This window comes from Panthera tigris, chromosome A2, assembly GCF_018350195.1.
Source record: "Panthera tigris isolate Pti1 chromosome A2, P.tigris_Pti1_mat1.1, whole genome shotgun sequence".
In the NCBI taxonomy this organism is placed as follows: Eukaryota; Metazoa; Chordata; class Mammalia; order Carnivora; family Felidae; genus Panthera; species Panthera tigris.
Window position 1 is genome coordinate 115936778 of NC_056661.1, and position 11169 is coordinate 115947946.

Consider the following 11169-nt stretch of genomic DNA (forward strand, 5'->3'; position numbering starts at 1 on the left):
TACATACATTTCAATTGTACACAGTTTGAAGGCCAAGAATGGTTTCTCTACCTCTACTGCTCCCTGCTTCCTCAGACCATGCTATGTATACCAAAGGCTATCAGCAATGCATGTCTGTTTATTGTAGCTGGATCTGCCCTCCTGGCTAACACAGCTGCAGTCACCTCTCTGCCCATTCCTTAGTCAAAACAAATGAGTCACACAAAAGCCAGAAGCATTCTGGAGTTGTCGTTCCCAAAGTTGGACAGCAGAAAATTGCCCTCGATGCCTGGGGCTGCCAGGTTCTGGGCCATGTGGGCTCCACCATAGATGAGGGGAAATGGGTGAATCATGGACTGTTCATTAGCATATCTTTTGGTTCCTGAATCTGTCCTGAACACCCTGAGAATGATCCAACTGGTAAAAAAGTGCACTGAGAAATTCCAGGGTGTGGCACAGAGTTCCAGCTTCTGAAACACCTAGTCTGGATGAGAGACTCACTTCAAAGAAATCTCTGAGAAGCACATGATGGAAGTCCAAGCTTCAGCCAATAACTCCCTGAGGACAGTCAACCTCAGCTTCCTGTATACTCCTTGTTCATTATTCATTTTTGTTTCCCTTTCTTAAAGAGCTTTAGGTCATTCTCTAAAATGTCACGCCTCTGAAGTTTTGTTCTCTTCAAGCTTTGGGTAGCGTTTGTATATATTTCTACAGCACCTATCACTTTAGTAAAAACAAAGCTTGGCCTAAATCTACGAAAAAAATTGAATTTTCCAAATGAGTTATGACCTGAGATCGGGTGCCACTTAACGGTTAAGGAGAAAACAAAACTGGCTTAATTAACGTCAGCTGGCCAGTCCCTGTTTTCCAGCACCCTCGTGGTTTTCTTAGTGTGTTTTCCACGAAAGGTAAAAATAGTCTCCCATTTGTTTGATTGACTTTTCCTGCTTGTAACCCAGAAAATTATTTTTTGTATAGTAGACTATATTCTATAGTTACCTCAATGGGAGTACTATCAGTTGAATGATGTAAAAGTTCCAATGAGGTCAAGCAATCAGTTTTGTAAGCATTTGGCTTAAAGAGTCTTTTATTTCTGCTAACAACTGCTTCTCTGTGTCAAGGAGCCCCGAGACCACCTCCACGTTGGAGGATTCGTTATGAGGATGCACAGGACCCAGCACCCAGCCATACTCATGGCTATGATTTATTCCAGCAAAAGGATGCGAAGCAAAGCCAGCAAAAAGAAAAGGCACATGGGGTGAAGTCTGGAGGAAACCAGCCACAAGGCACAACTAAGAATCCTCGCCCCATAGAGTCACACAGGACAGGACATGCTTAATTTCTCCAGCAATGAGTGTTGTGACAAGCCAGTGAAGGGCCACCAACAAGGAAAGCTAAGTGTCAGGGTTTTTACTGGGGGCTGGTCCCGTAGGTACCCCCTGCCTAGCATATGCCGCAACTCCAAATGCCCAAAAGGAGAGCAGGTATTGAGCATAAGCCGCATGGTTTGTACCAATACTTCAGGCACAGCAAGCCACTCTGCAGTTAGGGAATTGTGGGAACTTCCCCACATCTAAGTTCCTGATGCCAGCCAACAGTCAACCTCGCAAGCGAGCCTTTCACAGGATAGTAGTGTGAGGCCTGTCATTAACTCTTTTCTGCACATCTTCTCTACACTTGAAGCGTGTCTTACCTACCCACAAACTTCCTTAAGATCATGAACTTTCTTTGCTTCTCAAGAGTGGGTGGAGCAGGTGCATTTTCAAGGACCTCTTTTCTGTCTTGGCTGTGTGTTCACGGCAGGACCCACACAACTGCTTTCAGCGAAATGAAGCAACGTTTTCCTGGGAAATGTGTAAAGTTAGACTGCGGGAGCTAGTGTGGAAGCCCTTCTAGGGCTGTTCACAGAACAGCCAAGACATGTCAGTGAGGCCTTGGCCACATGAGAAAATAATGAGTACACGTATTCACTCTCATTTTTTTAAAGGGCCTTACTCTTCAGTGGCATATATAATCTTCACGTCCATCTTGTCCGTTCTCTTGTCTGCCATCAGTGTCATTGGTCATCATGAGATACAAACCAAGTAGTCATCTGTTTCTAAGCACTTGCCCTTATTTTAATAATGAGCAAGAAAATAAGTCCATCGTTGGCTTCGCTAATGGAAGGGAAGTCACATTTTCAAATGATGTTCATAATAGAGAAACGAAGGCCTCATAATGTCAGCCAACATGTCAGGGACATCCCACAGTGTCATGGTAGGGACATAGTAGCCAAGTCTGTGCAGCAGGTGTTGCCCCTGGTTTAGGAAGAGGATGATCACTAGCAATCCTATGGAGCCTTTTCCTTCAAAGTAGTTGCAGGTTTGATTTATTTTCCCAAGTATGATGATGGATTTGTGTTGCTCAAGCTGTTGGTTGGGAGTGGCAAGAATAGAATGTTCATTCTGCAGTGAAAAATCGGTATCTTGGCTTTTCGCAGTGCCTTTAATTTGCAACTGAGTGGACCATTGCTATGGATTGAATCATGTCCCCGAAAACTCATGTGTTTAAGTCCTAACCCCCAGTACCTCAGACTGTGGCCTTGTTTGGAGATAGGATCTTTACCAAGGTAAATTGAGGTAATTATGATTGGTCCTGGTTCAGCATTACCAGTGTTCTCGTAAAAAGGGGAAATCCAAACACAGATACACACACAGAGAGAACACAATGTGGAAAGCGAGGCAGAGATTCGGATGGCATGTCTACAAGCCAAGGAATGGCAGAGATTGCCAGCAAACTACCAAAAGGTGGAGAAAGACGTGAAGCAGGTTCTTCTTCACCAGTCCCAGCAGGACCAATCCTACTGACAAATTGCTCTCAGACTTCCGGTCTGCAGAACCACGAGAGGATGCGTTTCTGTTGTTCAAGCCACTGTGTTTGTGGTCCTTTGTTACACCAGCTCTAGGAAACTAAGAGGATGAGTCATTCAATTCAACAAAAGTCAACAGAGCCCAGAAAGGGCAGAGAAGACAATTAGGTGCCATGGGGGTGAAAACACGCTGTGGCATGCTGCAGGGGGAGGGGGAGAGACAGACAGACACCCAGGCGGACACACTGTGGGCTGCCGGGCACCCCTGCAAACTCCCAGCTTTGTTTTGTCTGTTTTTCAGGAGGATCCCTTTCTCCCCAAAAAGTATCTATAAGTAGTTTATACTGTTAGGTTTAACTAAATAATTAAAAACAAAAAACAAAAAACAAAAAAACTTAGTACTAATCAAGATTGCTTGGGGCGCCTGGGTGGCTCAGTCGGTTAAGCGTCCGACTTCAGCTCAGGTCACGATCTCGCGGTCCGTGAGTTCGAGCCCCGCGTCGGGCTCTGTGCTGACGGCTCAGAGCCTGGAGCCTGCTTCTGATTCTGTGTCTCCCTCTCTCTCTGCCCCTCCCCTGTTCATGCTCTGTCTCTCTCTGTCTCAAAAATAAATAAACCTTAAAAAAAAAATTTAAAAAAAAAGATTGCTTAAGGTTCTAAACCATTAATAATATTGATGACCACAAAGCCTTCTTGAGGCTTTACACCTATGTAACATCTCATTTAATCTCACACAAACTCTGCAAGATGGCTCTCAATTTATCCTCATTTCTCAGACTAGGAAACTGGGGTTCAGAAGCTTCACCTCTTATCCCAGGTTACACATTTCTCATGTGACAGAACCCAGTATGGCTCCAACACACTCAACTCCGGACAGTGTTTCAACGCATTTGGTCAGTGGCCCGCCACATCAGGATCATTCTAGTCACTTGAGAGGATAAAGAGTTTGGGACCCAATCCCAGAATTACTGAATTACTTCATCCCTGCTCCTGAGAAATCTTTTTTTGTTTGTTTGTCAACACAAAGTCTCCTGGTGCCTCTGATTGACAGGCACTAGTTTTTTTTTTTTTTTTTTAAGATTAAGAAAAATAATAGTCACAACACCCAACATGGAGCTCAAACCCACAACCCCAAGATCAAGAGTCCCATGCTCCACTGACTGAGCCAGCCAGGAGCCCCTTGACCGGCACTAGTAATGCAGGAAATGAACTCTGCTACCTTTGGAGAACTTTCCTGCACTTATCCCTTTAGAATCAACTGAGTAGCTTTTAAAACTCCCAACCTCTCCTGTCCACCTGAAGCAGAGCCCCCATCAGTGGTCTAGGGAATGAGCTCTAAACATGCCCCAGGTGATTTGAATGAACAACCTCTACTGAGAACTGCTAGTGGGGCATCCATGCTTTTAATTCAAAATGTTGGACTCCACATTAAAAACCAAAAGGCAAATCTAAACAACAACCAAACAAACTTTGTGTTTTTTAAATTTTTTTTAATATATTTTTTTTAACGTTTATTTATTTTTGAGACAGAGAGAGACAGAGTATGAACAGGGGAGGGGCAGAGAGAGACGGAGACACAGAATCTGAAACAGGCTCCAGGCTCTGAGCTGTCAGCACAGAGCCTGACGCGGGGCTTGAACTCACGGACCGTGAGATCATGACCTGAGCCGAAGTTGGACGCTTAACTGACCAAGCCACCCAGGAGCCCCAAAATTTTTTTTAATGTTTATTTATTTTTGAGAGACAGAGTGTGAGCGGGGGAGGGGCATAGAGAGAGAGGGAGACACAGAATCCGAAGCAAGCTCCAGGCTCTGAGCTGTCAGCACAGAGCCCCACGTGGGGCTCGAACACTCAAACTTGTGAGTCACAAGATCATGACCTGAGCCGAAGTCAGATGCTTTACCAACTGAGCCACCCAGGCGCCCCCCAAACAAACTTTTAATAGCTAAAGGTTTAAGCCATCTGAAGGTAGAAAGACGATTCTGATGGAGAAAAGAAGACCATGAAATCAGTGGGCACCTGAGGAGGGAGTAGACTGAAGTCAAAGGCGGAACACTAATAGATAAAAGGCCAAAGAGCAAAAGGGGGGAATTTAGGACAAGATGTTCTGACTTCACAATTAGCCTTAAATTGACTTCTGGAAATGCTGTTTCAATATCCAAAATGCATAGGACAACTTCTACAGCAGAGAATTATCTGGTCCAAAATTATTTGGTCAGTAGTACTGAGGTTGAGAAACCCTGGTTTAAACACTATCATGGCCTTGAGCTTAACCCCGCTGAACCTCACTCCATCTTCCCCTATGAAAAATCGGGCAAATAAAACCTATGGCACAGGAGTAATACCTAAAACTCTTAAGAAGAGCTTACTATGGGCCAGGCACGGGAAACCAAGTCATAGAAGCTGACGTTCAGAGAGGTTGGTGACCAGCTCCAGTTGCACGGCTGGCCTCCTCCCTGAGCTCTAATCACAATGTTGTACGTCCATTGGCAACAATTTGTTCATCTGGAAAAGCTGAGGTGTCAAAACAAAACAAAACAAAAAGTTGTAGCCAGAAGCCAAGAATGGAACAGAACTGACGTCCGAGTATCTCCAGAGGGTGGTGATGCATTGCAATCAGTGAATAATAGTCTTGCTGAATGTAAATGGACAAACAATCTAACGTCACTTTTTTAGGAACAAAAACCCCTGACTCTAGCTTTTCAGAATCTTAGGGTATTTAAAATTTCCAACACTATGCCCTTTACTGCTGCCAAACCAACAGCTAAAGTGCTTTAGCTAGAAGCTTCTTACTCAAATGGGTTTCTTTAACAGACAATGATGGCTCCATAAACATAAGTAATAAAGGTCTTGTCTTTTCCTCTTGTGGATATATATTTCCATTGCTTTTCTGTCTTCAAACCTGCAACATTTATTTTTTATCCTGAGAAAGATTTTGTGAACATAGCTTACAAAATTCTAATGTAGATATCAGATATGGCTCTAACTCTGGACATATTACCCAATTTTCCTGGGTTTAGAAGTCCAGATTTAAAGAAAATACATTCTCAGTTGTAAGTAATAATAACAGCCAATTATTGCATGTATATCATATCCCACGTGCTTGACATGTACTATTATTCCCATTTTACAGTTGAGGAAACTGAGACTGTTTCCTGACAATGGCTTGCCCCATGTCACAGGAAATGACAAACTCAGCATTTAAAACTGGGGCTCTCTGAATCTGAAACCTGACATCATGCTGGACACCCCAGCAATGACAAGTATGATGCAAGCACAGTGACCTACCATGACAGCCTCGAAGAAGAAATGGAAATTCCAAAAGTAGGATTAGTCATATGTCTTTAGAATGGGATTTTGTCTACTTTGCAAAAGGCAAAGGTGGTTAGTAGGAGAAGTAGGGAATTTGGAGTCGAACTAGACTTAAATCCCACTTAATGATGTGACATAATCTCATAGTGATATAGTTTTCCTTTGTAACTTTACCAAAATTATAATTTTATATTTATTTGTGTAATTATATGGAATTTCTCCCCTACATGCTCCAAGAAATTTGAAGGCCTGGTTTTTTTGGATTTGTTTTAAAAGTTTATTTATTTATCCTGAGAGAGAGAGAGTATGCAGGAGGGGCAGAAAGAGAAACAGAGAGAGAATCCCAAGCAGGCTCTGCACCACCAGTGGGAAGCCTGATTCAAGACTCGAACCCACAAACCGTGAGATCATGACTCGAGCCAAAATCAAGAGTCAGACGCTAAACTAACTGAGCCACCCAGGTGCCCCTGAAGGCCAGGGTTTTTTAAACTTTTTTATTCCCTGAACCTAGTATAGAGCTTGGCACATAGTAAGTGCTCAATAAACATTTGCTAGGTAGGAATGAAGAGAGGGAGAGAGGGAGGGGAAAAGGTCACTGTTTGATTCTGAGTAAGTCCCTTAATTCTTCTCCCCTCAGTAACCTTTTTACAAATGCCCAAATTACCTCCTTGGGTTGATGCGGGACAATGTGATGAGTCTGTTTTCCACATAGTCCAGTCTCTGAATAGTGTTGATTTCAAAGAAATGTAGTTCATCCACAAAATATTAATTAAGAAGCATTTCCAATCCTTGTACCCACCTCATGAAAAGCCTTCAAGTTGCCCTAAAGCACTTCAGGGCACATACTATAATTCACAGCACCTCCTATACTTTTCAAGCTCCTCTGGGATCTCTGGTACACTACATCACAAAACTTTCTTGAGCCTCAGACTCATGCGTATGCTTGCAGACCTCAGTCCTTTGCCACACAGGCCTCTCTACAAGGTTGCCTCAGGACATGGCAGCTGGCTTTCCCCACGGTGAGTAAGTGATCTAAGAGAGTGAGAGACAGTGTGTTCAAGACAGAAACCAAATCCTGTTTATAACCTAATCTTGGAAGTGACATCTCATCACGTCTGTCCTATTCTGTTCATTAGGAGAGAATCAATAAGTCCAGCCACACTCAGGAAGAAGGGATGACACAGGGACATGAATGCTAGTAGGCAGGGATTTTGGGGGGCCACCAGAGACTGCCTGCCTTATTCCTTTAAGTTATAACACAGTATTCCAAAGTTTGGACAGACTAATTTCTTAACTATTAGCCATGATTTCTTGTTTATTTTCTTGAATTTTCTTTTCACATCCTGCTTTTTGTTTGATTGGTTCTACTTTTTTCTCCAGTGTTTTGGAACTTATACATGGTATTCGTGTTGACTAATTGATATTTTTGTCAGGATCTGTATCTTACTACCTACCTAATAAGACAAGGCTCTTAGGATGCTTTTACTCCCCATCTACTTCTTTATTTTCTTAAAGTCATTTACACTCTTAGGTCTAGATGTGTGCTGTCCCATATGGTCACCCTAGACACATGGGGCTATTGAGCATTAAAATGTGGCTGGTCTGAATTGAGATGCACTTTGAGTATAAAATACACACTGGATTTCCAAGACTTAGTATGGAAAAAAAAAGTAAAATACGCCGTGAATAATTTTTATACTGATTATATTTTGATTATATTTCTGACTCTGGTGTGCAGTCAGGGTTGAGAATCACTACTGGCTTTAAAATACACAACAGTGGAAGAGGAAGAGGAAATGAGAACCTCTTATCAATAGCAAACATACCTACATTATCTGAAAATCAGAACAAACTAGTGAATGCACACATATACACACACCCTTTTAAAGCAGACATTAAAAAAACACAACACAATAGATTCACAGATATGTGGGTTGGTTGGCCAGAGTTTTGTGCTTAGAAATAGAAGATATGAGGAGTCTGAAATGGCTTTTTAAAATGATTTAATATTAAATTCTAAACCATAGCAAAGATTAGCTAGCCTAAGCCTGGCCCCTACTGACTCTAACAATCACAAGACTTTGTGACTTTGACCACAAGATTTCAAACCCTGTAGAAAAAAAAAAAAATGTTCTTGATGGTGTCTCCTCCTCTCTGTCCATTCAATGGATGCTGCTGGAAGACTGAGGACATTGGGGATGAAGGGATTTGTAGTCTGAAGACCAAATGTTCATAAACCCTAACTCTGACCCAATTTTCCAAACATGCTGAGCCAAACAGAAAAAAAAAATTTAGACTCTAATGTCCAAATGCTTGCAACTATTTTGGAAGGAGGGAACAGTGGAGAGGAGTTCTGTAGTAACTCTAACCATTGAAGGGGATTTCATAAACAGTCACTTGTTTATGTGCTAAAACTTGCCCAAACTAACACCCTTGAGAGATGACAGAAGGGTCTTACATATTTTGCTAGGAACCAGCACTCAGTTCTACAATGAGCTAGAAACTCAACCACCTGCAGGACTGAGACAAATGATCAAACACAGATGACACACTGGTAATGAAAGGCAGTGGCAGCTAATTAAATCTTGAATATTGATCACTGTGGTTCTCATGGTGGCCTTCCTACTTGACGATTTGTCCTTGAATTCCAACAGGCACTTTCCAATTTACTGCAAATACGTGGGATCTGGTTTTGTAGTTTATTATCAAAAGCAAGCACTGCAGCTATGTTAAAGCCTAGAGGGAGTGCGTGTGAACAAATTTCTTTTCTAATCTTTCGAAGCAGAGAAGTGGATATTTAAGCATCCAGAACCCTCAGGGTCTATATATCATACCTCCCACCTACCGTATATCATCCTTTAGAACATGTATCGTCAAACACCTTTCAAAGTGCTTTCAAAGAACAATCTCTTGGGACAGGCAGGAAGTATTACTGACCCCAATTTAGGAGGCACCTGTCAGGAGAACTTCAGCAGCAAGTAATGGAAAACCCACTTTACATAATAAGAAACACTTATTATCTCACATAACAATTGCAAATAAAGACAAACTAGTTTTTCCACAGAGGAGAGGAAGTCAGTTACAATCACTACCTGACAAGATGGAATTTACATAATACTGGTTACCTACAATTTACAAAGAGTTGCAAAATAGCAACTGGAACTCACCAACTGCAGTCCTGAGTCAAAGTCGGATGCTTAACTAACTGAGCTACCCAGGCGCCCCTCCCATTTCTATTTTAAACAAGGTTTCCTCTACTCATTTTCAGACAACCAAAGAGAGTTAGCATCAAACTCAGACACTAACGAGAGTGTTGGCACATTGGGCCCAGAGTGATACTTGCAGAGAAGAACATGTCCCAGGGTCAGAATTTGAGCAAACTTGAGGCAGGCACAGGAGGGGTCTGAGCTTGAAAGTTGCAGAAACTAGATGGTGAGGCTAACTTCAGAGTCAGGTTGCTGGTGAACCTCTATTTCAGTTCTTGGAGATCTGAGCAAAGCAGTTGGTAGAAGACAAAAGGGTCAGGAGAAGTCTAAGAGCATTCTGGACCCAGTTTTGGGGCGCAAAGTCAGGGGAAGGGGATATTTATGGATCACCTACAGCATGACAAGCACTCTAAACACACATCCTCCTTAATCCACTAACGACACTAGCAAAATTATGCCTGGCGTATTCTGCCTATGCCTTCAGAGCCACTCCTTACCGTTCTCCACCTTTGCACCCGGACATCATCAATGGTTCTCCAAGTGTGATTCCCTGATGAGCTGGATCAGCATCACCTGGGAACATGTTAGAACTGTAAAATCCATCCCCCATCCGCCCCCATTGAATCAAAGTTTGTTTTTCAACAAGACCTGCAGGTGATTCTGATGCTGGCTCAAGTGCCCGAACCACTAGACTTCATCAGAAGGTCCTCTTGCCCTCTGGATTCAGGTTAGGTTCATCAACCAGGAAGCACGTGTGGCAGGTGAGAGGGAGGAGGTGTCTGAGCATAGGTTACTTGTTTCCCCAGCTGCTCACCCGTACGGTCCCATCAGTCTCCACAAAAGGTGTAGCTCCTGTCGGGTTGGCCTCTACAAGATGTGCTTCCTCTGTGTTCTGGTAACTGATCCTCTCTTCTTACATGTAGGGGTGGAAATGACCACTGTTTCCAGCCATGAGGTATGCACTATCTCTGTGCACCTTAACTTTGCCTGCAGACCCTTTATTACATTTTGTAGATGCAGTCTCTTCAGGGTGCCTGGGTGGCTCAGTTAGTTAAGCGACTAACTTTGGCTCAGGTCATGATCTCACAGTTCCTGAGTTTGAGCCCCGCATCAGGCTCTGTGCTATCAGCTGGGAGTCTGGAGCCTGCTTTGGATTCTGTGTCTCCCTCTCTCTCTCTACCCTCCTCTGCTCATGCGTTCTCTCTCTCTCTCTCTCTCTCTCAAATAAATAAACATTAAAATTTTTTTAAATAATAATTTTACCAACTTCTCAAATTATGTATTTAGAAGACTAAATGTTGAAGGTATGCTTCAAAAAAGGTATGTTTCAAAAAAGAAACAGCTCTTCACAAGTTAACTTATAATTTTAAAGTATTAGAATCTAGAATCTCAAAAGACTGTTTTGGAACTCAAAAGAGAAAGAAGATTCCAAAGTTTATTCATAAGGGTAAACAGACTAGTATAGTCAAAATCGTGTGTGAAAAAGATGAAAATGATTGGAAAACATACCTAGCCCTGCCCACAAAAAGCCCACACATTTTTTTAAATTTAAATATATATTATTTATATACATAATTTTAATTTTAATTTTAATTTATATCTATATATACTAGAACTGGCATACAAACCAGTGGATCAGGATAGATAGCTAAAAAGCAAACCAAAGTATACAAAATGACTCAATTTATTATAAAGGAAGCCTTATAAATCAATTAGAAAAAGAAGAATCATGCCATTAATAAAAGGGAAATTGACTTAGGTATTAGTGGGAAATAAATCTATTTAGATTCTCACCTCACAATATCATCCAAATAAATCCTACAT